Source organism: Hermetia illucens, chromosome 4 (assembly GCF_905115235.1).
Source record: "Hermetia illucens chromosome 4, iHerIll2.2.curated.20191125, whole genome shotgun sequence".
NCBI classification, from domain to species: Eukaryota; Metazoa; Arthropoda; class Insecta; order Diptera; family Stratiomyidae; genus Hermetia; species Hermetia illucens.
Genome location: NC_051852.1, coordinates 162,048,201 through 162,074,286, shown reverse-complemented (window position 1 = coordinate 162,074,286; position 26,086 = coordinate 162,048,201). Strand labels below are relative to the sequence as shown.

Here is a 26,086-nt window from a genome sequence, read left to right as displayed (position 1 = left end):
ACACTCATGTGCATCTGAGTTGAACGAACAATTGGGAGTTAGTTTTCATCGGGGAAAGAGAGCACATACATCTATCAACTCGTAAACAGATGCATCAAGTGTCTTAAATAAATCCCCTTATTTTTCCCGCAAGATTCCGGAATAATGATCGGTTTCCACATGTAAAATTTTAACTCCAACCATTTTTTTTTTGTCCTACTACCTTACATTCCCTCTTGTGTAGTGCATCTCGGCTTTTTGCATTGTTTAAATTTCATTTAATTAAATATCTTTTCTGCCGTTGTATCTTTTTCTTCAATTTACATCTCTTTCACGCCAAAACAAAGAGTTACAATGGCGAATTTAATAGAGGTCAATAGTATTTTCGTGAAAATTTCAACATCTTACAGATACAGAGGATGCTGTTTTTACCCATATATCATTTGCTACCTTTTTTTCTTTGGCTTTCAAGTCAGAGGCAGAGATTACTTTTGATAATTCCAAATGCTTTGTAACGAGAGATGGAGAGATTTCTTGAAAAAGAAATTTCAGTAACGGAATTAAGCTATAAAATATAATAGATACAAGTATCTTATGCTGGGTATTTTCATAAGTTGTTGAGTTGCTAGTTGAGTAGTTCATTGCTCATGTCGATGCAAATATTGTGAAAATATTTTACCGTTTGCTATCTATTATTACCTTATTGTTCTGGATAATAAATGATTTACTTATTCATCAAGGAGTGATTGATGCAATCATATAAAGTCAAATTGAAAAGGTTAAGTGGCCATGAAATTGTAAAAGTATTGTTCATGTTCATGCTTTCTGCCCCTTAGTTCCACAGGGAAAACGCATTGGAAAATCCCAGTCCCATATTGATCTGGAAAGTTAATTCAATGAAATTTCGAGGCATCATGGCTTATCAAACCAGTACAGGGCTACCTCATAAATCATCTAATACCACACCTTACCCGACACCATTCATAATAAATTATATAAGCCAAATCGAACCTGGTTGAACTCCTCTCAATCTTGGATTGCGTCAGGTTTTCTAATTGAAATAGGTTTTTACCGGAACGGCAGCATTCCATCTAATTACAGGTTGCTAATATATCATTAATCACTCCTTTTTAATTTGCCAAAAAAAGATAGTAATAACGGAACAGAAGAAAATTCTGCAGTGGAATAGAGCCAAAAGTGTATGAATACATTCATGTGTATGTGCATACGTACTCGATTATATTGATATGATATTTAGTCGGGATTAAAAAGAAGTAATGCCATTAAAGGTATTTCTATGATCGAGTGAGTTATGACCCTTAAATATCTCAGTGAAGTTTTGTGGTAACTTACTTAAGCAGTTGCTTTCATATCCGAAAGGGTCTTATATAACATTCATATGGACGTATAGAGCAAGTAATTATTTTACCTGATTATGACTAATAAGAGTACGCTGGCCTGACACAACCTCAAACGAAAAACTTAGTCGACGCACAAGTCTGACACTCAGACTATCATCGGAAGACGGAAGTGGCAATGGATGGGTCACACATTAAAGCGGGGAGACAATTGCATTGCTAGCTATGTCATGCAGTGGAATGCACTCCCCCAAATTGACAGACGAGTGGGTCACCCCAAAGGCATTTAGTGCAGAACAGTAGAGGACGAGTCTGAGCATCTCGGAACGTCGTGAAGTCAGAAAGAGATTCTGTGAGACTGAGTTTTATCAGATTTAGCTTTGGTGCTAATTCTAACCTGAACTTTTCCCAGTTAGTGTGGACCAAGGATCTACTTTTTCACTCGCTTTTGTAGCTAAGAGAGCCGCTAAGGTTTTGAACGTTAACGCCTGTAATGTGAGTCTGGTTTGTGTAGACATCAGGAAACAGTGAAGTATGGATTGACTTTCAGGTCCTGTAGGTGTGTCGGGGAAGACAATCTCAAGTTGGTTTAATGGGTCTTGGTTGTAGATTCATTTTTCAAGGGTTACCCCATTTCGACTTTTTGCCCAATCACCCCACGAAGTGTGCCTCGAGTTTCCTACAGATGGCTCAAGGTTTCACTACCAAAAATCTGATGTCTGATGCGTCCATAGGCGGGGCACCTACATACAAAATGTTCCGTGCATTCCGCTTGTTTATTACAGAATGGGCACGTATCATTTTCGAGAATCCCTATTCTGAACATATGCCCAGCTAGTGAATTATGGCCTGTCAGAATGCTTACAATATTTTTGCAAAGTCTTCCTGCTTTTCGACAGGATAAACTTTGCAGTATGCTTGTTTGGTTTTGACTGGAAAAGTTTGGTGTTCCTATCAGCATTAAGGCTCAGGCACCTGTCATTATGGGAAGCTCGTTCCCAGTTTTTGATAGCAACATCATCCAATGCTGCTGACACCCTAATTGCTGGTTCCGGTCCGGGCATGGACAAATTGAACCCTCTTTTACTACTCATTTCTCTCTACATCACAATGACCGGACACCCAGAGTAATTCCACCGCATTGAATCTAGAAACATTGTTCAATTGGTTCACACACTCCTGAATGATTTTTGAAGTGATCAAATTACTACTCAAAGCCCTCAATGCAGCTTGACTATCGCTACAAATTGCGATGCGCCTGCCTCTTAACCGCTCGTCTATTATTCAGGTTACCACCCTTAGGATCGCATACACTTTAGCCTGAAAAACCGTTGTGTATTGTCCCAAGGGAATAGCTCACTTCTCGTTTTTATTTGAGAGGCAGACTCCTGCTCCAGAATCCTGTTCTGTTTTTGAGCCATCAGTGTAGAAGACGTCAGTATATTCTAACACGCATTCTTCTGATTTGTGCCGGTTTTCTCTTCGTTTCAAGATAACATCATATTTGCTGCTGCGTTCAGTGTGGATTTCACCGGGGTTATCAACTTGTCCTTACATTCCCTCGAAAGTTCCGCTTTCTTGCGTTCGATTTCTCTAGATATCACCACACTTGGCGGTGTAGCAACGTCCATGTCCTCATTCTCAAGAAACTTTGCCTTCTTTCGCAATGCCTTCCGTTGTGGTCAGCTGGAAGCCCTCCCAAGTTGACGGTGTCCGGGCTGCATGGATCTTTTTCCACATACCGGCGTTAGACCAGTTGCGCCCACATAACCTGCTTTCCTTTCTTTCCAGGTTAGGCAACAGTGTCATCAATATGCCGGTCGTAGCCAGGTTTCCAGTTCCTCTCATTAAGGGAATTGCTGGAATTGCTGTACTATCCTTTGTGGCTAACCGCGCCGTAGACACCGGGTGTAGGTTTTCACTGAAGTGGAGAGCCTGTTTTCCACAGATTGCTCCGTGGAGGAACATGAATTTAATAATGCCTCCAAAATCGGTACCTCAGCCACAACCTAATTTCTCAAAGTCGCGGGTGGATTTGAAGTGTGTAACTTCTCACCACTTGGAAAATTACAATCATTTGTTTCCATCTTCATGTGTTTTTGGACTTCCTTAGTGTAGTAGTAAACTACCAAAGGCTCCTCCACCACGACGAGATGTTTTTACACTTCCTAAATTGGCTTCACTTTCTCAAGTAAAATCTTTTGGTAGAGTATACATACATTTCTCTTTAAAGGCTTCATTGAGCTCTTGAGAGAACAGCCCCGATTACGACTTGAACTGGAGTTTCGGGTTCTGGCTATGAAGAAGCATACCTGCTCGCGTGACTAGATTCGAAACGCTTTTGACCTTCAAGTGTGGGTGCTCTTCATTGAGCTCTCGCATTATGTCAGCCGGGTCTGTCAGTCTGTGGAGGCCGCAGATTACGAAAGACTGAGTCCTTAAGGCTACTGGAATGCCGTTGTGGCTTGTAACCTCTTTTCTTTTATGAAATTGACGATCGCCGCATAATCTTCAACGCTCTGAGCAAAGATGAGGGTCCTGTAGGCTGGGGTACATTAATTTTATACGCAATGATCGGGGGAATATTCTCTTGGACGGGTAGTGTTTGCCGGAGGGGCATTTACATAGCTAACACTAACCTTAAATTTTTGGGGTCCTTCTCTTCTTGTGCTGCATAAAGTTAAACTCGTCGCCTTCCTCTTCTTGAATTAAAACTTTGAAGCATATTTCACTTTCTCCTGTTGTCGCTGTTGTTCCTGGTTTTGCTGACATTGTAGTTGTTGCTGCTATTCCGTTGTAGTTATTGGCATTCTCCCTTCGCGTGATGCCTAGCGTTACTCTAATCTCTTGATGATTCCCTGCTGGAAATCCAACTGCTAGGCCATGGCGGCCTTTTCTTGTTTCAATTCCTCGATTCTTTCGAAGCTAATGAAAAACCAAGTCGACGTACGACCCTCCCATGAACGTGTTGATCAGGAAGCGAAAGTGGATAGATCACACATAAAGGAAGGGCGACAAATTCACTGCGAGTTATGCCATACTGTGGAATCCAGGTGTAATTCGCCTTAGAACTATGCGGCGCAGAACAGTGGTGGAGTAGTGCACCCTTTTCAGAAAATCGTGGAAGGAATTGAAGCGTATTGAACGGAAAGCTTAACGCTTGTCTAAAGTCATTACGTCTGTCGAGGAGCCAAAAGGGCAAAGCATAATAGTCCACGATAATTGGTGAATATTGACTGACCGTGTGACTCATGTAGCTGAACTAAAATGGGGGAGGTCAAGTTTCAGCCTCTGTTACAGGAATACAAAATAAATCATATCATCATCGCAACCGGATTTTCGCGCTAAACGTAAACTTCGTCTAAGGACGAGAGAAACCAAGAGGGACTAGTAATTTGGACATAGAAAAAAAAACCGACCGATCGCAAGCAGAGCCGGAAGATTCGGACCTAGCAGCGATCGTAGGATGAAAGATCCTCGATGGATCTCGATATTCGCAAGCCCGCATGAATCAAAATGGTTCTTAGCACGATTTCTGTGCAACTAGTTCCTACATAGAGGGATGGAGGAACTGGAAATAGACAAACATCTTCAGCATTTGCTTTCTGAATTTGAAATAAAATATTCTGAAATTGATTAGGAAAAGTCTAAAGTTAATTTCCCACATCCGACTCCAGCTTGATCCATCACGTTGGTCATTATTCTCTAAATTGCACCCGTGAGATTCGTGGCATCAGCAAGTTCACATTCACCAGGAGGCAAATAGTTGTCTCCAGAATCCCAGAAGAGTCTTGCCTTGAAATATTTGGCAAGAGATCATCGCGCGGGGATGATGACAATTCTGACGACCACGGATCCGCTTTCGTCCATCATCATTTTATTGTAATTATTCGTTTTGGAACTATATTAATTACTTACCCACTACTTACTCTATTTCTGCCAGTTCACATGCGGTCATGTATAAATACGCCTGGAGAAATTCAAACTTGCTGTGCCTACGTCTGTGACGATGGGATCACAATCTTAGTCCACGTTCCAATTTAAAAAAATGAATTTATACACAAAAATAATCAAACGACCGCTCTGATATTTTAAGGCCACTCCCTCCACTCTGCTTTTCTGCACAACTCGAATTTTGAATTTATCTTCCAGTCAGCTAATTCATCGGTTGATATTCTTCAGCTGCTGAACGTCTCCATAATTTTTCGGTCCAGACCTTGAACCCAAAATTCTTGCCCAGCTTGGACAACAACAAAAGCTGCTTCGCATTTTTCTATAAATTGAATGTCCTGGTCTGAACCACCCTCATTGTAATAACATCCTTGCCCCCTCCATCACTTGCACTCACATGCATTTCATCCTAGCCATAAATAAACGTTAGAAATGCATTTTATAATATGCAGCAGAAGTAGGCTTATCTGAAAACAACAATAGAAAGGTTAATGATCGTTTTCGGAATATTAGGTAATGACTATATTAAAATTTGGAAATATTTGAATGCAGTTTAGGGTTTTTGGGGATATTAGAAGATGGTAGGGATTTGTAGATGAACCTATGAAAAGGAAGATTATAAAAAGTGATCATTTTTAAATCGATATTTTAAATTAAGTGAATGTCAAGATGAAAAGTAATTGGAAGAAGAGTAATGGAGGGGTTGAATGAAACTAAGTAGGTGGAAAAGGAATAATGTTGCATAAAGAAAAAGAATTTCTCGACAGCTCGTCACAGACCACTGCGAACAAAATAATACACATACTACGGACAACGCTAACGACGATCGTAGCGAGTATGAAACGCTATATTTCCCCAATGCCAGCAAGGGACCGGCAACCCCTTCTGGGAATACCCTTTTGCCGCCCAACCAGGACAACAGCCACGGACCAAACGGGTTCATCGGCAACGACTTCAGCAAAGGAATATAGTTTACTCTTTTGAAACTTGGAACGCAGACACTCTAAACATATCAAAACAACAATTTTTTACCTATGGCCAGTGAATTTTCACGCATCAACGGAAGAAGAAGACGACGATTAGCGAACCAGACGTGCAGAAAAAACAGCGAAAATATAACAATGACAGAATATTGGAACTTGACAACGACATGAAAAATAAAAATTTATGAGCCGCATACGGCGCGGTGGAACATTGCGTACGCCACAATAGGCCGCAGACAAGTCTCTGCAAGGATGGCCAAGGAAACATCCTAGGTAACCCGGACGATATCAAGAAAAGATGGATGGGATACTTTAACCAGCTACTTAACCTAGTGGAAGCGCCAGCGGGGAGTACAGCTTTCACGGACCCCTCACGAACACACCAGTCGAACGGCCTTCTATTGAAGAAGTGAAAGCTGCGCAACCCAAAACTGAACAAGGTCAGGGATTCGATGGTATTCCAGCTGAACTATTACAGAAAGGAGGAAATTGCCTGGACCCTCTCCATAAACTTATTTCAAAAATTTAGACAAGTGAAAAATTACTTGACGATAAGCGCAAGAACGTAATTTGTCCTCTGCACAAAAAAGGAGACTAGGTTACCTGTGACAACTACAGAGGTATTTCATTGTCGTGCACGTCGTACAAGATCCTGACAAAAATCATCGAAGCTAGGTTAGAGCCATATACAGACAAATTAATTTGTGAATACCAATGTAGCTTTCGAAAAGGACGATCCACGATGGACCAAATTTTCACGGTTAAACAACTACTGGAAACGAGTTATGAGCTCAATATCGGTGAGCATTAGTTCTTGGTCGACTTTCTTGAAGGGTACGATAGCATCAAACGACAAGCACTATATCGTATCATACGCGGGTTCCGTCTACCAGAAAAACTGGTAGGAATGACTGAAATGACAATGGCTGAGACTGAATCCCATGTAAAGGTGCTTGGCAAGCTAACGCAATGTGGCGAAACGAACCGCGGTTTTAAAAAAAAATGGACTCGCTCCCATGCTTTTTAACCTAGTCCTTGACTATGTTATCCCCAAACTGGAGTTAGGTACCACGGAAACGTTGCGCTACAAATCTTCGCAAACGCTGACGATATAAGCAGCATGGCACGTTCAATTCCAGACGCCAAGGAAGTATTCCTACTATGAAATCAAGCAGCGCAAGAAGGCGGCCTAAGAATTAATGAAAAGAAAACAAAGTTCATGATCCAATCAAAAAGACAGCGCCAATACGACAAAACCTGACAATAGACGACTTTAAGTTGAAAATATGGACAACTTTGTGTACCCAGTTCAGCGACGAATAATGATGGCCAACAAATCATACTACTACTACTACTGGGTAATGAAAAGTATAAGGATTTCTCCAGAAAAATAAGTTCCAAATTTGCAAGAGCATAATGCGACCTGTGCTACTGTACGGTTGTGAAGCGCAGGCGTTAGAGAAGTCCATCGACACGTTGGAACGTATGGTTCTACGTGGAATAATTGGACCGGTAAAAGATGGAGCTGACTGGCGAATTAGATAAAACCATGAGCTTTATCAGATCTATCACGACCCAGCAGCAACGGTGGTGGTAAAACTACGAAAATTGCAGTGGACAGGTCACGTAGAACGGATGGACGACAAACGATTACCTAACAGAGTATTCAAAGTCACCCGGAGGAAGCCACCCAGTGAAAAAGCCACGCAAATGATGAGAGATCTCAGTGGACGAGGCCAGTAAAAAGGTGCTGAAATTGTCCAATTGGAGGACGCGATAAAAATATCGAGATGGCTGGAGAAAGTCTATCGTGGAGGCCAAGGGTCGATTTGGCCTATCGCGCCATTGAAGAAGAAAGTCTCCAACGAAGAACTGCGGCGGTATACAGACCAGATATCGATAGATGTATTATTTAGGAAACAAAAGTGGCGGTTGATAGGTCACACTTTCAGAAAGAGCCGCAAATTCGTTGCTGCTATATCACTATCCAGAGTAGGTCGCCCTGGAAATACATGGCGCAGCACAGTAGAAAAGAAATGTAGGCTTCTCGGGAAGACGGACTCGGAAAGAGCTGAAGGGCATTTTGTCAAACCGACAACGATAGCACGTAATCGCGGTGGATACACTATTCTCCATTTAAGGGAGACTAAGAACCATGTTGATTGCGCACTGTTTTTACTCTAAGTCACTCTTTTCAATTGATCGCTGAATTTTATTTAATGCTAAATTTCAATGATATTTTTTTCTAATTTTAATTAAAACTATTTATTTATTTATTTCAGATATGTCGACTTCAGGGACATAATAATTCCATTCCGCCAAAATAGCTTCCTACTAAGGTTTGTACCGAACATTTCATTGACTATTCATATGACATTATATATAATTACTCCAAAATCAGGAAGTACTTGCGTTACACAGTTCAAACTCATTTTACCATAACACGTATTTTTTTTTTATCTAAAAATAGGTTCGCTATAAGTAAAATTAAATCCAACAATTCATCGTTAAATTATTATATAATTTTATAAAAATGAAGTCACTGTAAAATTAAATACTAATTTTTACTCTTCCTGTTTATATCATAGAAACATATTTCGAACCGCGACTTTTCCACTTTATAAACAGGTGGTAAAAAACCATAAAATTCGGATGATAAAAAACCGTATAGCATGGAAATGTAGCCATAAAACATTAGATAAAACTTTAAAGATAAACGAAACGAACATTGGAATTTTGATACACAGATTCGCCTGTAAGTGTGAAGCCTACTTAAAGCCTATCTACAGTATATTGACTCAAATCAATCAAAAGATAGCTCGGCCTGGAACTTAAGGTGTTGAGGGTAATATAACAGCTTTAGATACATTTTAAATCTAATTTATTGAGATACGTTGTCTAGGTAATAACTTCAAGTCACAAGTTCAACAGCAGCTGTTACTACCATCTTAAACCACGTAAGGAAACAAGATATTTTCCAACTGGTTTTCCCAGAAGTATGAACAGTGTACAATTAATTAGGAAAACAGTTATAGTGAAAATTACGATTTTCTTAAGTATTTGTGATTAATTACAACAGTTAACATCAGAAAACCCAAGAAAAGTATCGATAATTTCGGTTGTAATGTGGCTACTTTGTGTTAGCAATTGCAACCATAATTTATCCAACTGCAAGTGTCAGTGCTAACTATCTTTAGATATTGTATTTTCAAACATAAGATTGCAGTCAGCCACCGTAACGTCTTTAAAGAAGTTTTCAAACCGAAATTAGGTAATACTTTGCAGCTTGTCTACTATTTCCCAAGGCATAGATACGTCAATACACGAGTTCATACGAATATATCATGATATGTGCAGTGGAAGTGAATCCAAGAAAACGACTAAGTAATATCATGCATACAATGTGAGTATAGATGCAAGTTCGTACGCATTAGATGAATGTATCTATTATTCTTCCGTAACGAAAGCTGTAATTATCTTCCATTTTTGCATCTTGTTCCATTTTCGCCACCTCAGTTGAATCATTGACACCATAAGCAAGGTGCGAATCCAATGCATTGTGGAAAGTGAAATGTTTTGTTAGAGAGGAAAACCGAATAGAAAAATTCCGCAGATGTCTACGTATGCTACAAGCTATGCACTATTTGTTTCTAACCGTTCAAAAAGTTAGTCATACAAGTCTCGGAACTGGTTAACTGGGAACTAATAGTATTACATTAGGCATGCGAGTTAGATCGAACAAGGCTGTTTAGCAAATCAGGCTCTATTGAAAACAAAGCCTCCCTGAAAATGTATCTGAAGATACTGTTGTACTTCTATCAGTTCCGCATTAATTGGCAACAGAATTTCATTTTCCGCGAATATTGCCTAATGCGTAGATACAAAAGTTTCCGCACGTGGATTAATTGTGCGTTACATTTAACGTGCATGCCTAAAACAATCATATTATCACGTCGTTTTTTCAACAAGCTTTTCTTAATCACACAAGCTTGAATTATAACCGACATATTACACGCACGTGCCATCTTACGTCTAAGCTGTATGCCTATTGGAAATGGGTCGCTATCACAATTAGTTTTCCAGCCAACCTTCCTTGAAATCTATGTACTTTGCTGTGCTTATTCTTAGAATATATATATACATCGATCTTGATAATTTATCTTTTATCCTAAAGAACGATCTTTTCCAAACGGCGCTCGCACTAAAGAAGCGGGAAGTAAACCTCCTATACTTAGACTAATTAAAGTTGTTACCAAATTATCTAACTTACAGTTCTAGTTCTTCTAGTCAGTTTAGGTTATTGGAAAGAGACGCAGCTCCAACACTCAGGCCTTTTGTTAGGACCCTAACATTGTCTACTCAATGGTCTTCAGCCTGCTGCTGTCAAGAGAGAGAACATCCTCCAGAGGCAGAGAATGCACCGATTGTTCGTTGAAGAAAGCCTTACCGAGGTGTCCTCGTCTGAGATCTGAGGACACCGAGAAGCTACATATGAATTGCAGGACCGTCTGCTCCTCGTCCTCACATTGGTTATACATAACCAAGACCACCACCCAATTTTTTCCATCTGGTAGTTTAAGGAACATCGCAAATACCAAAGAAATGAGAATGTCCTGTTAAAAGTCTTACTAGGATTTTCATGCTCCTTCTTTAAGGTGGTAAAGATCAATTGAATGCATTTAATCACACAGTGTTAGACTCCCGATTCAGTACGTCGTCGGACTACCAACTAAACACCAACCCATCGTCAAAGAACTAGCCTGGAACCGTTTGTCACATTACTTCGGGCTAGTCCCCGAACTCTCCCGCCTTGCGGAGCCTTCAAAACAGGGAATTCCTTTCCCAGCGGGAGGAGAGAGAGGAAAGGAACTGTCAGTTCAAAGAACCCCCTGCCATTCGGCTCCCCCAACGGTCGAGCTCTATCTTCTTAGCAATGAGAAGGACCCGAAGGTAATGGGCAACACGGCTTCACCTGTCAGCACTCCTCAGTATCTCTTCGACAATGTTGTCTGGAGAGATCCCCTGTGTCTAAATAGAGCTACTGACGAAACCCATCCCACCTTCCACAAGAAAAAACAGTGTGATGGGCGTGTCGTCCACAATTCCATTGCAAAACACACAATCCGGAGGTCGCTCCTTCTCAATCTTGTGCAGGTAAAACTGAAAACCTCCATGCCCACTTAAAAACTAGGTAAAGAAATAGTCAATTTCACCATACTTCCTATTCAGCCTTGTACCTAAGTTACCGATGAACCGTGCAGTCCATCTGCCTCAAGTTTCACTTTACCAAGACAGCTGCCACTCGACTAGAGTCCGTTGCAGTTCTTCACGAGCAACAACCTCACTTGCGCTTGTATATAGCTTGACGCTCCTTAGCAAGAAGGGCAAAGGGGATCACTCCCGCGATCACCATCACGGCCGGTTCAGAAACAGTGCGGTACGCAGACTCCACCCGCAAAGCTCCCCCTCTGTACTTGCGCGAAACGTTTACGATATACCCTCTTGCCAAGAGCGTCAGTCCATACCTCTGCTCCGTAGAGCAGGATAGACTGCGTTGAACTCACCAGGAGACGTCGCCTGCTAGACGCAGGACTCCCAATGTTTGCCATTTGCCTATCTAATGCCGAAACTCTAGCTGCAGCCTTGTTCGTTGCTGTTTTGATTTGCTCAAAAAAGCTCATCTTCGAATCAAAAGTCAGCCTGAGGTACTTTAACGCTGGTTTTGACTTGATTATCGACTCGCCGAACGATATGGGACGTAGGGTCGGAACTCTCTTTTTAGTCAGGATGACGACTTCGGTTTTTTCCAGTGCAAGGTTGAAATCATGAGTAGTCATCCATCCGCTTACCCGTCGCATCAATATGCCGACTTTGCTTTCCACCTGCTCGACAGTGCTTCCAGCAAAAAGGGCCGCGACATCATCTGCATAGCCGACCAGACGCGACTCTTCTGGCATGTCGAGTTTAAGTAGACTATTATAGGAAGTGTTCCAAAGGTTCGGCCGTAGGATGGATCCCCGACGTAACCTCCATCCTCCTCTGATCCTCTAGGGTTTCATAAAACAGTGAGCAGTTCCTCAAATAGTCCCTCAATATCCGTAAAAAATAGTTCGACACGTGGAAAGTATTGTCTAGTATGCCTAGAATGTCTTTCCGTCTTACGGAATTAAAGGCGTTTCTGACGTCAAACGTTACGAGGAACACCACCCGACGAATTCGGTAGCTATGTGCCTCCGCTCGTCGAACAGTATCCACGACTGGCATGGCAGGATCAACTGTGGATCTCCTTGCTCTAAAACCAAACTGCCGGGGAGATAAATCTCCGGCAGCGTGTATCGCTTCAGCGCGTCTGCTTCTGATGAGCTTTTAGAGCACTTTTCCAGCAGTGTCAAACATACATAGCGGGCGGTATGAAGACGGCAACTCGGGGTCGCCTTTTCCTTTGTGAATCAGCGCAAGCCTCGCCAAATTCCAACGAGCGGGGAAAGCGCCCTCTTTCAGACAAGCGTTGAATGTGCCGAGCAGTAGGTCAAGCATATATAGTGGGCGGTATGAAGACGGCAACTCGGGGTCGCCCTTCTCTTTGTGGATCAGCGCAAGCCTCTCCACCTTCCAACGAGCAGTAAAAGTGCCCTCTTTCAGGCAAGCGTTGAATGCGCCGAGCAGTAGGTCAGACCATGTTGCAATACCAGTTTGTATACCTCTGCTAGAATACCTCGGGTCCTAGCGCCTTCTTGCTCTTCATGTAAGAACTGCATTTTCCAACTCTTTTATAAAGAAAAGTGCGCTCTCCGCGTCGACGTCATCATCCCATACGGGATGCGCGGGGAATAGTGCCCTTACAATGTGGTCCATCTGCCCGGCCTTAAGTAAACAGGGTTTCCGCAGAGGCCTGATTTTTCGGGTTACCAGTTTGTAGCCGAGTCCCGATTGGTCCCCATTCACCTCGTCGATGAGATCCTGCCAGCAGCGAGCTTTGCTCTTGTTTATTGCGCTGCGGAGTCTCCATTTGGTTGATTTGTAGTTCGTCACTATGGTACATGCCTTTTCCCGGTCGCTTAGACGTTATGTTAAGCGGCGGAGCCTGTGACACTCCTTCCAGAGCTCTGCAATTTACACTGTCCGCCAATACATAGAAGGTTTGCCACGTCTCGATGCCCTCCTGGGTATGGAGGCCCCGCCGACCGGTCTGGAATGCTTCCCTCGCCGCCCGGGCACCGAAACTTTGAGGTGGACCCTGTGTTTAGAACCGCCATTTCCAGAATTCGTTTCCCTCTGAAGTCTGTGTGAGGCATGCCCCATTCAAGTGCCCTAGCATTGAAATCACCCCGCCCAGCTATGCGCAACGTTCTCATCAGTCGCGCCACGGTCCCTGTGCCGCAGCTTTCCTTTTCATTGTAGGTGTTCGCTTTATGGCGTGCCTGACCGCATTTACAGCATGTTGCTCTTTTGTCAGGTTCCATAATCCAAACATCTGTTACATTTGGTTGGGGCGGCCTGGATTCGTGTCCTACACACTACCCAACCAATTCGTATTTTCCCACTGTTTAGAAGCTTCCTCGCGTATTGTTCGGCAACTTCCGCCACAGCGAGTTTTTTGGCCTCGAGAGTTCATCGAGGTGATACCATTGCGGGCATTGGTTATCTCCGGACATTCGCGTTTTATGGCTTCTTCTACCTCGTTCTTTTCTGTGGGGTAGCCAAGGTCTCGGATTTCCAAAGAGCATGTCGGTTCCAGGCTGAAAACCGAAGCCTTTTCTCCCAGAAGCTCCTTGACTGTTTCACAGAACGTAACTTTATCTATTGTCTGCGGGCCTAGTTCCGCTGGGACTCCACCACCCTTCGATTTACGAATAGAAGACACATCTGCTCCGTTATCATCGGGTTTAATCTTATAACGAATTTCACTGGCGACTTCCGCAAAAGTCTTGCCTTCCGTTGGCTTAATAAGTAGAGCTGGCGGTCTAGTCCTCCTTCGTCTCCCCTTCTTTTCTTTTGGTGCTCCGCCCTTCGTGTCCGCCTTTTTTTGCAATTATAGCACAGCGTGGTATGCTCTGGGTTCCTGTCCCTGTTGCCGCATCATTTTGCGAGTCCTTCTCTCCGTCTGCGCGTTCCGATGTCTCGTCGGGTATTTCAGCCCTTGTTGCGTCTTTCGCTGGGGCGACAGACGCATTTTCGTGGTGCGAATAAACTCAGCCAGCTCACTCTCCACTTACACTATCTCTTCATTTGTTTTTTTTTTGTTCGCCATTTAAATAGTTTACCTGCGCATCGGGAGATCGCAAGAGAGATAGCCGCAATAGTCAGAAACGGGTATTCCCTCGGAGACAAAGCTCCTACCCCAGTTTCTTGAGGCCCAACCTACGATTAGCTGATCCAGGAACTCACGGACGGATGAGAGCTCGCTCGGGGCAACGCAGTCTACTAATACCGGTTCAATGCACACTACCCGACCAGGTTCCCGAAGGGGCTGTTTGGGTGTCTGTACACGCCATAACTACCACCATGGTAGAGCTAGGCTCACATCACCCCATCGACGTCGACAAGAAGTTGCCGACAGCTCCGAGGACTCCCAGTGTGTCCCGGCGTGTATCGGTCATTAGCAGTTCGCTCTTGATTGAGAAACTTTCTCGAGGCTACCACCTAGGAGGCAGGTATTATGCCAGCTAGGGGTGAGAACTACTTGCTCGGGCACCTCGGGGACACCACTCCCCGTATCGTAAGTGACCCGTTAAGGATCGTTAACATTCCCCTTGGGGGACAGCAGAAACGCCGCTCCAACGGTCATGGGTTCTTTCACAAAGATTTTCCCATGCTGACAGGAATTTAAATATCCAGAACCTTGACGAGTCAGTCTGTCACCTTCCTCATTACCAGGGATGATCCTGTGCCCTGACACCCATGGCAGGAATATATTATTTAGTCGGCCAAGTTTCAGCAGCAACTAGTAGCAGGCAACACCAACTGGCTTGATATGTTGTTGCTGTTTAGAATTGGTAACGCCGCCCAACTGTCGAAACAGATTCGAATGGTGCGACTACGCCATTTTTGTCGCAAGCATCTCCGCTTAAAATATAATCGTCATTCCCCAAAAACTTCCGAACAGTCCCATAATCGGATTTTCCGAAAACAACCCTGAGCCGATCCGCCTTCCATGGCTGACCTATTAGTGAAGATTATTAGGCCTGTAATCTCAAAAGACTCGTGGCCATTTACCGGCTATTCTTTTCCTTTTTTTTGAAATTACGACGGAGCATGTCTTTTTATGTGATGATTTAGGATAGCTTCGAGTGCCGCGGTCAGCGTAATTCTCATTGATTCAATAATATTCTTTCTTAACGAGAAGCTGCAAACGGAGAAGGATGAAGGCGAGTCTCCCGCCTCTAAAACGAGACAAATTGTACCAACTAGTCCCCCACATTGGCGGTTAGGTAAAGCTGACAATCCTACACGGAAAACCAACGTTACGAAGCCACAGAAGGAGCCTCGGACAAGATGGACTTTACAACGACGAACCCGGCAACAACAACGGAATAAAGATTTGCGCATTTTCTCATAGAACGTGCGCTCCCTGCACAGAGATAGAGTTACCAAGCAACTAGCGTTGCAGGAAATGTGTTTTACAGGGACCGGTTTCCTGGGTAAGAGCCACTATACCATATATTAAAGTGGCCATCCAGTAAACCATGTCTTCGGAGTAAGTTTCTTAGTCAGCGAAAAAATGGAACCGGCTTTGAAAATATAAGCGAAAAGCTATGCATTCTGCGTTTGTGAGGCTCTCAGTTCCGGTTCCCATGGTATCAGATTATTTCCTTGCAGGCTCAGATCTGATCACCCTCTCCGAATACGTAGGGATGGTACTTCCCAACGGCTAGGCACGAGAATTAACCCAGTACGGAGAAACGTAAAATTTTGGCTACAACGTTTCCCACCCAATATCAGAGCCATTTTAGCTGTGAACAATCAAGATAATCTGGAGAAATTATAATAGCTGCTGCCGCAGATCGCGTCGCCAATATTATCGTGCCGAACGCCATGCGTTCAAAGAGATCGAAACCGACAGTCTACTCGCAAGAACGAGCCTTTTGGTGGTTCCAGAATTATATATGGAAATTAATCGCATCAAAATGCTGTCTCATCAAAGTAGCCCTTCCGATTGTAGCACCTGTGGTTCCTCACGTCAAGCAAAAATTTAATGGTATTACGAACCCTGTGATAAGCAGAGGTGCACCTAACTATGGTACACGACACTTCGTTGTGATTGTTAGCCCACCTGTGTCAAACTGCCCTCACATGCTTAACAAGAAAAAACTCGAAATCGCGAAGGCGGAGTTTCATTAATGTACAGAGGTTACTGCCGACCGTCTAAGAGTCCTTACACCTCGCCCCTAGAAAGAAAATTCCTGGTACCCGTGGAGTAACTATCGCCGTTTCAACGTTGTGGCAGTCCCGGAGTATTAACTTAGGTGGTATATCTACATCTACATCTTTTTAAATATACGCTTGTTCAAGACTTTCTATTAAATACCGACAGCGGAAACTGATATAGCGAATATACATATGAGCGGCATCTACAAGATGTCTACGTAGGGCAAACCAGATGGCTAGCCAGCACTCGGGTCAAGGAATATTTAAAAAAAAACTGAACTAATAAAACAGGGCAGAAAAGCACATACCAATTATGCAGTCGCACGGCATATTGTAGAACATGACCATAAAATGGAGAGAGTAACGCTGCTGAAAGAGCGTAACAAATTGGACCCTTAAGAGAGATCCTTCATTGGAAAAGAGCCTCAGGAGCATCGGTTGAATACAGATCATCGTAATATGTCCTTAGTAATAGGCTAAAAACACAAAATGTAGAAAGTATGAGAACATTTGTGGTTAACCCCAGACATAAGCCTAGGGAACGTTCGTTTGAACTTTTGAGCTCCATACCAGTGATGAACCCACTTTAGACGAGTTGACTGCACAATCGGGCGGGATAAAAACTAAAGAAAAATAAAGTTTTGATTCACATAAAACCTTAAAAAGAATGCAGGGCCATTGTGACCAACAGCCAAGCGGACATCAAGTCCTTGTACTCATCGACGATACCGTCAAGGCTGGTGGAGCAGTGCAGCAACGCGCTGAACAGTCAAGGTAACCCTCCTTTGGGTTCTCGGGCATAGGAGCATAGAGGGGAATGATCGGGCTGACGGATTGGCCAGATGGGGTTTTGCTCTTGGCAGCCCTTCGGCGGGTACAGGCGATGTCTCGCTGGAGGTTGTCAAGGGCGGAATCTACTCGCCTACTTAGCAGCCACGGGCCTTAGATGGCGAAGGCTTACCAGCTGTGTCAAGCCAAGAAGGATCTAACCCGCTTATAACATAGCCCGACCACGAGAGTTCCTGTGCCTGACACGTGCAAATGCATTCAAGATTACTGCGGTCTGCACGGGGCACTGGCCCATAGGGAACCATACCGCCAGGCTCGGCATACCCTACAATTCGCATTGCCGAAGTTGCGGAGAAGGAGGAGAGGGGGGGGGGACCCTCAAGCTCTTCCTCTGCGATTGCCCAATTCTAGCTAAAGTTCACTGGGTAAACCATTCTTTGGAGACTTCAGGGAAATTTCTAGTTTTGTGAATGCTACAGGCTAGCTCTAGGGATATGAGCACACTGGACCCTATCTGCCTTCTAGTTTTGATGAAAAAAAATGTAACAAAATCTGATTCCACGAAAAATCTCTGGTGAATCTCATCACTTCGCACTCAGTTTAATTCAGATAATCTGAATTTAAAATGAAATGAATAAAAGCATGAAAAGCTATTCAAGCCACTCATAATGTAGCGTTGTAATGTCCTTGTCCTTCGCATTGTGTTAATCTTAACAGAATGTCGCTGCACCAGATCAGATACACGTATGAATCAGGTAAATAGTATTTCAGTTAATTACTGCAGATTTTAATGATGCATAAAGATAATAAAACAAAAGCACGGTTTTGTAGCTGCCTTTTGTGCGGAAAAAAGCGCCTGGACCCGGAAATACTCTTACAACACTTGGGGGTCGGTATATATCTAGGTCAGAGCAGTAGATTCTACTCCCTATAAAATTAATTAGTCTAGATACGAGTATCTCCTCAAATTGCTCGCAATTTCGGAGAATAAATTGATGTAGAGTGGTCCATATGAGGCTTTGAGCGTTCTAATTAGAGCATAATAACCGAATTGTTTGTTTTGAAGATTAATTACTGATGAGTCTGGAATTTTCTTGTGGCTGGAGTATCTATCTGTATCTATCATGTCTACTGCTGCATCATTAAGTAGGTAAATTTCCAAGTTTTCAACTACAGCTAACTGAAATTTATTATCGGCGAGGGAATGGCTTGATTTTGAGTTTTACAGTTTCAAGTTAATTCAATAAAAAATCTTTGTTCCATTTCAATTATACAATCAGAAAAATTTTCATTAATAAATGTATCTTTACGATTAGAAACTGTTACTATGCAGAGAAATTATGAAATGTTCAAATTGATTGTAGAATCGTTCATTTGCCGTAATAGAGAATATAATACGCATAAATTCACAGGTATGGTGTGTTTTTACGATTTACTGTACTTTGCAGACTGAACCAGAAAATTTACTATTCTAAGAAAGGTTATCTTTGAAATTATCTATCTTCATCCAGACAATGATGGTACAGTAAGTGAATTCGATTTTCTAGAGAAAGGTTGTTTAATTGCAGACCCTCAGATTTAAATGTAGGCCGACAACAAAATGTTGACTGACGATTTCGTCCTGGGCAGAGGTAACTCATCAGACGCTGCCTCACCTCTGCCCTGGGAGCAGCGTGATCGAAAGTAGCAACAGGTGGTAATCGCTCCATTTATATATAATCCCAAACACAACATGAGTGCGAATTATATTGAAGTGAAATCCTGCCTCCGGGAGAGGTGAGGCAGCGTCTGATGAGTTGCCTCTGCCATGGACGAAACCGTCGGTCAACTTTTTTAGAAAACTTTGGTACTTTACCTAAAAAGAGGCGTGCGTGGATTACAAGAGAGGAAGTAAGTTACTTCCCATGTGGTCCGATCCATCATCAAGTGGGTGCGGACTAAGGACTCCCAGCATCCTCAACAAAAAAAGACAAAGTGTTATTGATTTTTAGTTTGTATAATTTCTCTGTACTTCAAAAAATATTTCTAATTTCAAAAAATCAAGTAGCGGATCATAGCCCGAAACTTGGGAATAAGATATCCGCCAAAAGGCTGAAGGCTTCACTCCCAGGGGCGTATAAAACAAAACCTCCTTAAAAATCGGTTTACTGTCTGTCTGTCTGTCTTTCTTTTTTCTTTTTTTTTTTTTTTGAGGAGGAATCTTAAAAGACACTGGTCTGAGCACTCCAGTGTGTGCAATTTTTACTCACTAAAACCACCCCCGGCGCCCTCCCTGTCCCGCGGAACCACCCTAAGGTAGCTCATTCTAGCTTCATCACCTTTCTTTTATATATGATACGCGGCGTACGTGACCGCATTTTTCTCCTCTCCTCTGCCTTTCACGGTTTATTTTGGATAGATGCGACCATGCAGTTGACCGCATCCCAATTCTCTTGTTGTGCTACAATTTTCGCCCGCAGATTCTCTGGTACCAGCACCTCTCCTAGAGTCCCCTCTAGATTCCTCCTTGCTCCCACAAATCTCGGACAGTGGAAGAATACAAGCTCTGGGTCCTCTGGGACTCCATCGCAATTTGAGCAATCGAATGAGGTCTCAAATTTAAACCTGTGCAGGTATTGGGGATATCTTCCGTGCCCCGTGAGAAACTGGGTGAGATTATAATTAATCTCACCGTGTCGTCTCTCCAACCACTCCATGATGGCAGGAATGAGCCTGTGAATCCACCGACCCTTTCCCGAGCGTTCCCACCGCTTTTGCCATTTATTTATGGATTTCTCTCAGCGTTCTTCGTCTGCAATAAGGGAGAGATTGGCTTCGCATTGTATATATTCGCGATCTCATCTGCCAAGATGTCAATCGGCATCATTCCAGAGATGACGAATGCTGCATCATATGAGACAGTCCTGAAGGCAGAGCACACTCTCAAGGCTATCCTCCTGAAAACTGCACTCAGTTTGCTAATGTTAACTGACATTCGCAATGCCTCCCTCCAAACTGGGGTCGCATAGAGCATGATTAAGGTGACATACTGCACGTGTTGCCTATAGTTGAGCTTCTTGTCTATCACCACCCCCAAGTATTTGATGGTCGGCTTGGGAGGGATGATATGTTTACCGATTCTATTACAGGCGTAATTTCTCTTCAGGCGCTTAGTGATGAGGACCGCTTCTGTTTCTTCCTCCGAAAAAGTCACCCCAGAGCTGTCTAGCCAACTGTTAACAGCACTAATTGCCTCGCTTGAGTATAACTCAACATCTCCGAGATGCTTTGCGACACCAACCAGTGTCGTGAGCGTAACCCACCACTGTAGCCTCCCTCGGAAGGAGAAGACTAAGTCCATCGTTGTACATAATATTCCAATACGGAACCCGCGGAAACAACGTACTCCTGGGGTCCATCATCAGTGGCATACCAGAGCCTCCTTTTAGTTAAGTAACTGTCGATGATAGCAGCGAGATAAGCTGGAATAACAATCTTCGCTAGAGATTTGCGTATTAGATTCCAATTGGCCGAATTGAATGCATTTTCAGGTCCAGGGTTACTACCACGCAATATTTGCTGATACTACCCTTTCCGTGGATTACATCTTCGGCCAAACCAGTAACCAATTTGATGGCATCAATGGTTAATTTGGCATTACTCATATTGCCGATCTGAAAGGCCAGATTTTGTTGACATTTCCGCTCAGATCTTTTAGGTTGAGATCAGCTATGACCTTTCTGAGTATCTCCGCGTAGGGCATATTACCCTTACTGGAGATGACAATCGCATCTAAATGAGTTCGCACTTTTACTTTTCGTTTCGCTTTTTTGCTGATAACTCTAGTCCATATATCGTTTTCGTTCGTGTTGGGCTTCGCAACGCTGGTCGAGTTTTCTACATTCGCTGTATGCTTTCCTCTTTCTGAGCTGTTGGTGCTGGTTTTCAGAATGTCCTGTTCGGCTTTTTTCTCTTAGGCGCCTGCTGATAATTTAGAGGATCTTCCTCTTTTTCACGTACTCGTTTATTTCGCTGTCATTTCGATGGTAGTACGGTTAGGGGTCACTTGGGTCGCTTGTGACATTGTTGGCACAGCGGGGTTCGTCGTATTCTTAATATTCTTCTCCTCCATCTGCGATTGTGCTTGTCCTTGATAAACTCGGACAGTTCAACTATTTTTGCCCCAAGCTAGGTCAAGGGTAACTTATCCGGATCGGGACTCTGCTCCCTATAAGCCCTGGTAGGGTCACTCCTTTTGTTGTTGGCCTGTACCTTATCCTTTACCGTCTTTGGCATCGGTGGAGATATCAAAGTTGACGAGCTTCTTTTAAATGGATCCCTTCGTTCCGGGAGACCTCCTGCTGTCCTGGTGCTCCTGCACCAACGATCTGCCTTCAGTTCATCTTTGCTTGGTATTGTTACTGGTGTTCTCGGTAAGGTCGCACTTCGCTTGAACAGTTCGTTCTCCAGATCCGAATCACTTGTAACATTATATGACAAGGTGTGTAATGATAATTAAGGAGATATGAGATCCAGTCGATCCCTTGAGTGGCCGATAACGACCTAGAGGGCAGAGCTATCCCAAAAAGCTAAACAATTTGGCAAAATTTGACCGTGAAGGTCCGCCCACGAAGATTGCAGCTCTATCAAAGCTCTCGGTCGACACGTTCTTGCACGCCTCTGTGCTAGCCAGGCTCGGGAATATGGGGGGGTCCTTTGAGCGCTTTGATCCCTCACGCTTCATTACTAAAAATAACGTGTCTTTACCGGTGCGTGGGTCCGGAGACAAACGGCTCCACGCGCGCGGTCGAGCCGTTTTTTTTTTATTTTTATTTTCCAATTTAGCTCGCGTTCTGGTTTTATTCGATAGGCCGTCGCGAATTCTTACATGAGATCGATGTTAAAATCCGGTGCGGACCCACGCACCGGTAAAGACACGTTATTTTTAGTAATGAAGCGTGAGGGATCAAAGCGCTCAAAGGACCCCCCCACATTCCCGAGCCTGGCTAGCACAGAGGCGTGCAAGAACGTGTCGACCGAGAGCTTTGATAGAGCTGCAATCTTCGTGAGCGGACCTTCACGGTCAAATTTTGCCAAATTGTTTAGTTTTTTTGGGATAGCTCTGCCCTCTAGGTCGTTATCGGCCACTCAAGGGATCGACTGGATCTCATATCTCCTTAATTATCATTACAGGTGGCCCAGTTGTCCACCAGCGAAACACTGCGGTCGAGGGATATCGACGACCGGGAGCCCGCTTGCTCACATCCAAAAGCCGTCGGTACTGGGATTCCCAGCCCCTGCACGGTAAATTTCCTGTTTCTGTTGCCTTCCATGGTGGTTTTATGTTCTGGCTATCCTCCCATAGCAATTTTGGTCCACGCACCAGAGATGATCTGCCTGTCTGCCCGTCACACGCATTTTCATCGGAAATAGCTATAGCGATAGGCGCCAAATTTGGTGGAAAGGTGGAAACTGTAAACACTCACGCATACAATGAGTTACATCCTTCTACGTTGAATTTAAGGGGGTTCCCATACATCCAAAAAGAGGGTGTACATTTTTTTTTCATCAAATATAGTCATGTGGGGTATCAAATGGTCTTGGTTAGTACTTCCCGAAGCCGATCTTAGTTTTAACATTTGATGTAAAGGTGGGGAATGCGGGTAGTCGAAAGTGATCATTTCTTTAACGGACCCATTCTCAGAAACCACCTACCCGAAAAATATGAAAAAACACGGGAGGTTTCCACAATATGGTACCTAGGCTCCGAAATACCTTCCATATCGATATCTGTTCAAATAAAGTTAATAATAGTATATAACTACAATTTTTAGTCATTGACTGCAAGCCCCCCTTAAATTCAACCTAGAATGTAGGCTATAGCATAGAGCAGTATCCCGCCACACCCTACAAAAGTCTAATCCAGCAATTGTCATGTGAGATTCGTGATTATCTCTGATAAGCAAAGTTTTTCCAGTGCTGCATCGCATCGTGTAATATCTGAAGTGCTGCAACCATTCGAAGAACGTGTCGTTAGTCTGCCATCCCGACCCGTTTGCTACTCCCCTCGCATTCACAGTCCCATGTAGTAAAAGCTTATCCTATTTCGATCGGTCTATAAGTCGTTTCGATATGGATTACCTAACCATTGAAAACAGCGCTCCCACAACATTTCCACAAGGGATTCAACCCATATGATCATAATGGTCTTCATCTCCATTATCGACAGGCGGCGTTCATTACTTTAATATTCGTCCGGCACTGAATACCTTAGAGAGCGACAAGAGGAGAAGACGACACTGGGGTAGATTTTGGACTTAATTTTGATAACCTCCATAACAAGGACAAAGAGGAGTATTGAGGGTGAACTTGTTTGATGAACACCGAAAGAGATGCGGATCGATTTTGACATACAACCACTGCCCTTGGCCAGGGATACCTTAGCCTGATGAAAACCAGCCAACTGTTCTGCTTCTCATTTTTATTAGGGATTGGGTAAAACAATATATATACAAGAATTGACTCAAAAATACGAATACACCATTGGAAGCGTTGATCTTAAACTATTTTTCTACATAGTCCCCTTTTTTTCTACGCATGCTCTCTGAGAAATAATCCACTTTTGCACTCCCGCCTCAAAAAGTCTACCACCAACTCGCTGAGACACCTGCGTCTTACAACTCGTCGTCCGTCTCGAATCGTTTACCTACATACGTACTCCTCCAACTTCGAAGACTGATGGAAATCGCTGGGTGCAATGTCAGGGCTTTAAGGGGGATGGGCAACGACTTCCCAGCCAAATCCATCGATTGAATGCTTCGTTTGTTGCGGGACATGCCGACGCGCATTGTCGTAGTATAGTCTTACATCTTCGGTGAGTTTTCCCCTACGACGACTTTGGATTGCCCATCTGAGCTTTTCCAAGGTCTCCCAATAACTTGTTGAGTTTATTGTAGTTTCTCTAAACTTCTTTCGTTTGGGCCACTTGGTGTGTTTACATTGCTGAGATTGTCTTGTTTCCAGAGTAGCGTAATGAGACCTCATTTTATCCCTCGTAAAAAGGGAATCCAAGAAGTCTTCCGTATTCTCGTCACATTCACTTGAAAACTTTCAAGCACAGTCGACGCGCTGCTTTTTGCAGACTTCTGAAAGCATGTGCGGTTCCAAAGCACGCACACACCTTTTGAAACCTTAACTTTTCTTTCAAAATCCTATCAATTAAAACTTCAGAAGCCTCAAGAATTTCAACAGCCAATTGCCGGATCGTGATTCGCCGATCTTCAAACAAGATTCGCTCAATCTTCGCTGCACCTTCGTCGGAGATCGATGACCTCCCCGCTCCATTGTTCATCGTGGATGTCCGTGCGAACTCCCTACACCATTTGCCGAGATGTTGAATGCTTATACACGTTTTCCCATACACTTTACTTAACTGGCGAAAAATTTCTATGGGTGGTTACTTTTTGCATGTAAAAATCTGATGACTACACGGATTTCGCACCTGGCGGTGACGGCTATGACGAACTCCATCGCGGATGGCTGTCAGGCCGGTAGTAACCATCGCATACGGGCGATTGCTATTCGGATCAGTGGTGAGGAAACCAGGGAACAAGGCAGTGTTGCCAAATTGCGTCGTTACAGCGTTGGGAGCCTTATTTTTGAAACAACCCCCGTTTTATAATAGTAAATGAAGCCAAATATGCATACGAATTAAGAGCGTGATGACATTTTGCGCCTGGTTTGTTACTGCCACGTTGTCTTTCCAATACATAAGCTTCCCATGATAAAAGATGGTAGATGAAGATACAAATGATAATGAATAACTTCGAAATATCTAAAGACAATAGTCTATGAGCGTGTAATCCACGGCACGTGCATGTACTATTAAATCAACGCCTCTGCCCAACACAAATAACCTAATCCACAAGCCAGTCACGGTTCGTTCAAAATGAACACTTGTTCAACCGTTCAAAGATAATTATCATGTAATAATCTTGAATCTCGTGTCGAATTTACAAAATTTCAATAACCAAATACTTGGAACTCAAAATTCGATCAAAAGCTTGTATAATTGACCGCATCTTCCTTTTGGCAATGAAATTTTATGCAAATTTCCGACACTTTTCCCATTGCTCCATTGACGATAATGAAGTGAAAAGTCTGGTGTGAATTGATAATGCTTTTACCTTTAACAAAATAACGTCAGAAGTTTGCGATGGCATTATTCAGCTCGAATTTATAATATCTATCGAAATAGCTCGAAATAAATTGAAAGCAGCATAACAGACGGTAAACGAAAAGCAATTGCTGCGGCATAGAAAAATGATAATGATCAACGTTTTCTCAATTAAACCGGAGCAATAATTTACTTTCCACTTCCACCTAATACGTCAATCACTCCATGGTCTCGGCTCCTCATCTCTCCACATCTGTATCTGCCGTCTTGTTACTTACCATCATTAGTTACTCGCTGGCTGCAGGTAAGGAAGACAACTTCACTAGTAATTGCAATGACAGTGGTCGTCCCGGGAAATCGAGAAAAACCATTGACTTGGCGATAACCTACTTTTGATCCCCTGAATTAATCGAAATCAATAAATTAACTCTTAACATATTGGATAAATTGGCAGACCTATGCCAACACTGCTGGATGAGAAAGATCGATTGCTCAGCAATAGA

At 43.3% G+C, this 26,086-nt stretch overlaps 1 protein-coding gene across 1 annotated transcript in view; it reads left to right on the top strand.

The window, feature by feature from the left end:
- The window catches only part of LOC119655149 (SH2 domain-containing protein 4A-like), a 134,872-nt gene that overhangs the window by 60,317 nt on the left and 48,469 nt on the right, over window positions 1–26,086 (top strand). Inside the window, exon 2 of the mRNA XM_038060888.1 lies at window positions 8,554–8,610. The gene's annotated coding sequence lies outside the window, so the exon portion shown is untranslated. The remainder of the gene's footprint in view (window positions 1–8,553; window positions 8,611–26,086) is intronic.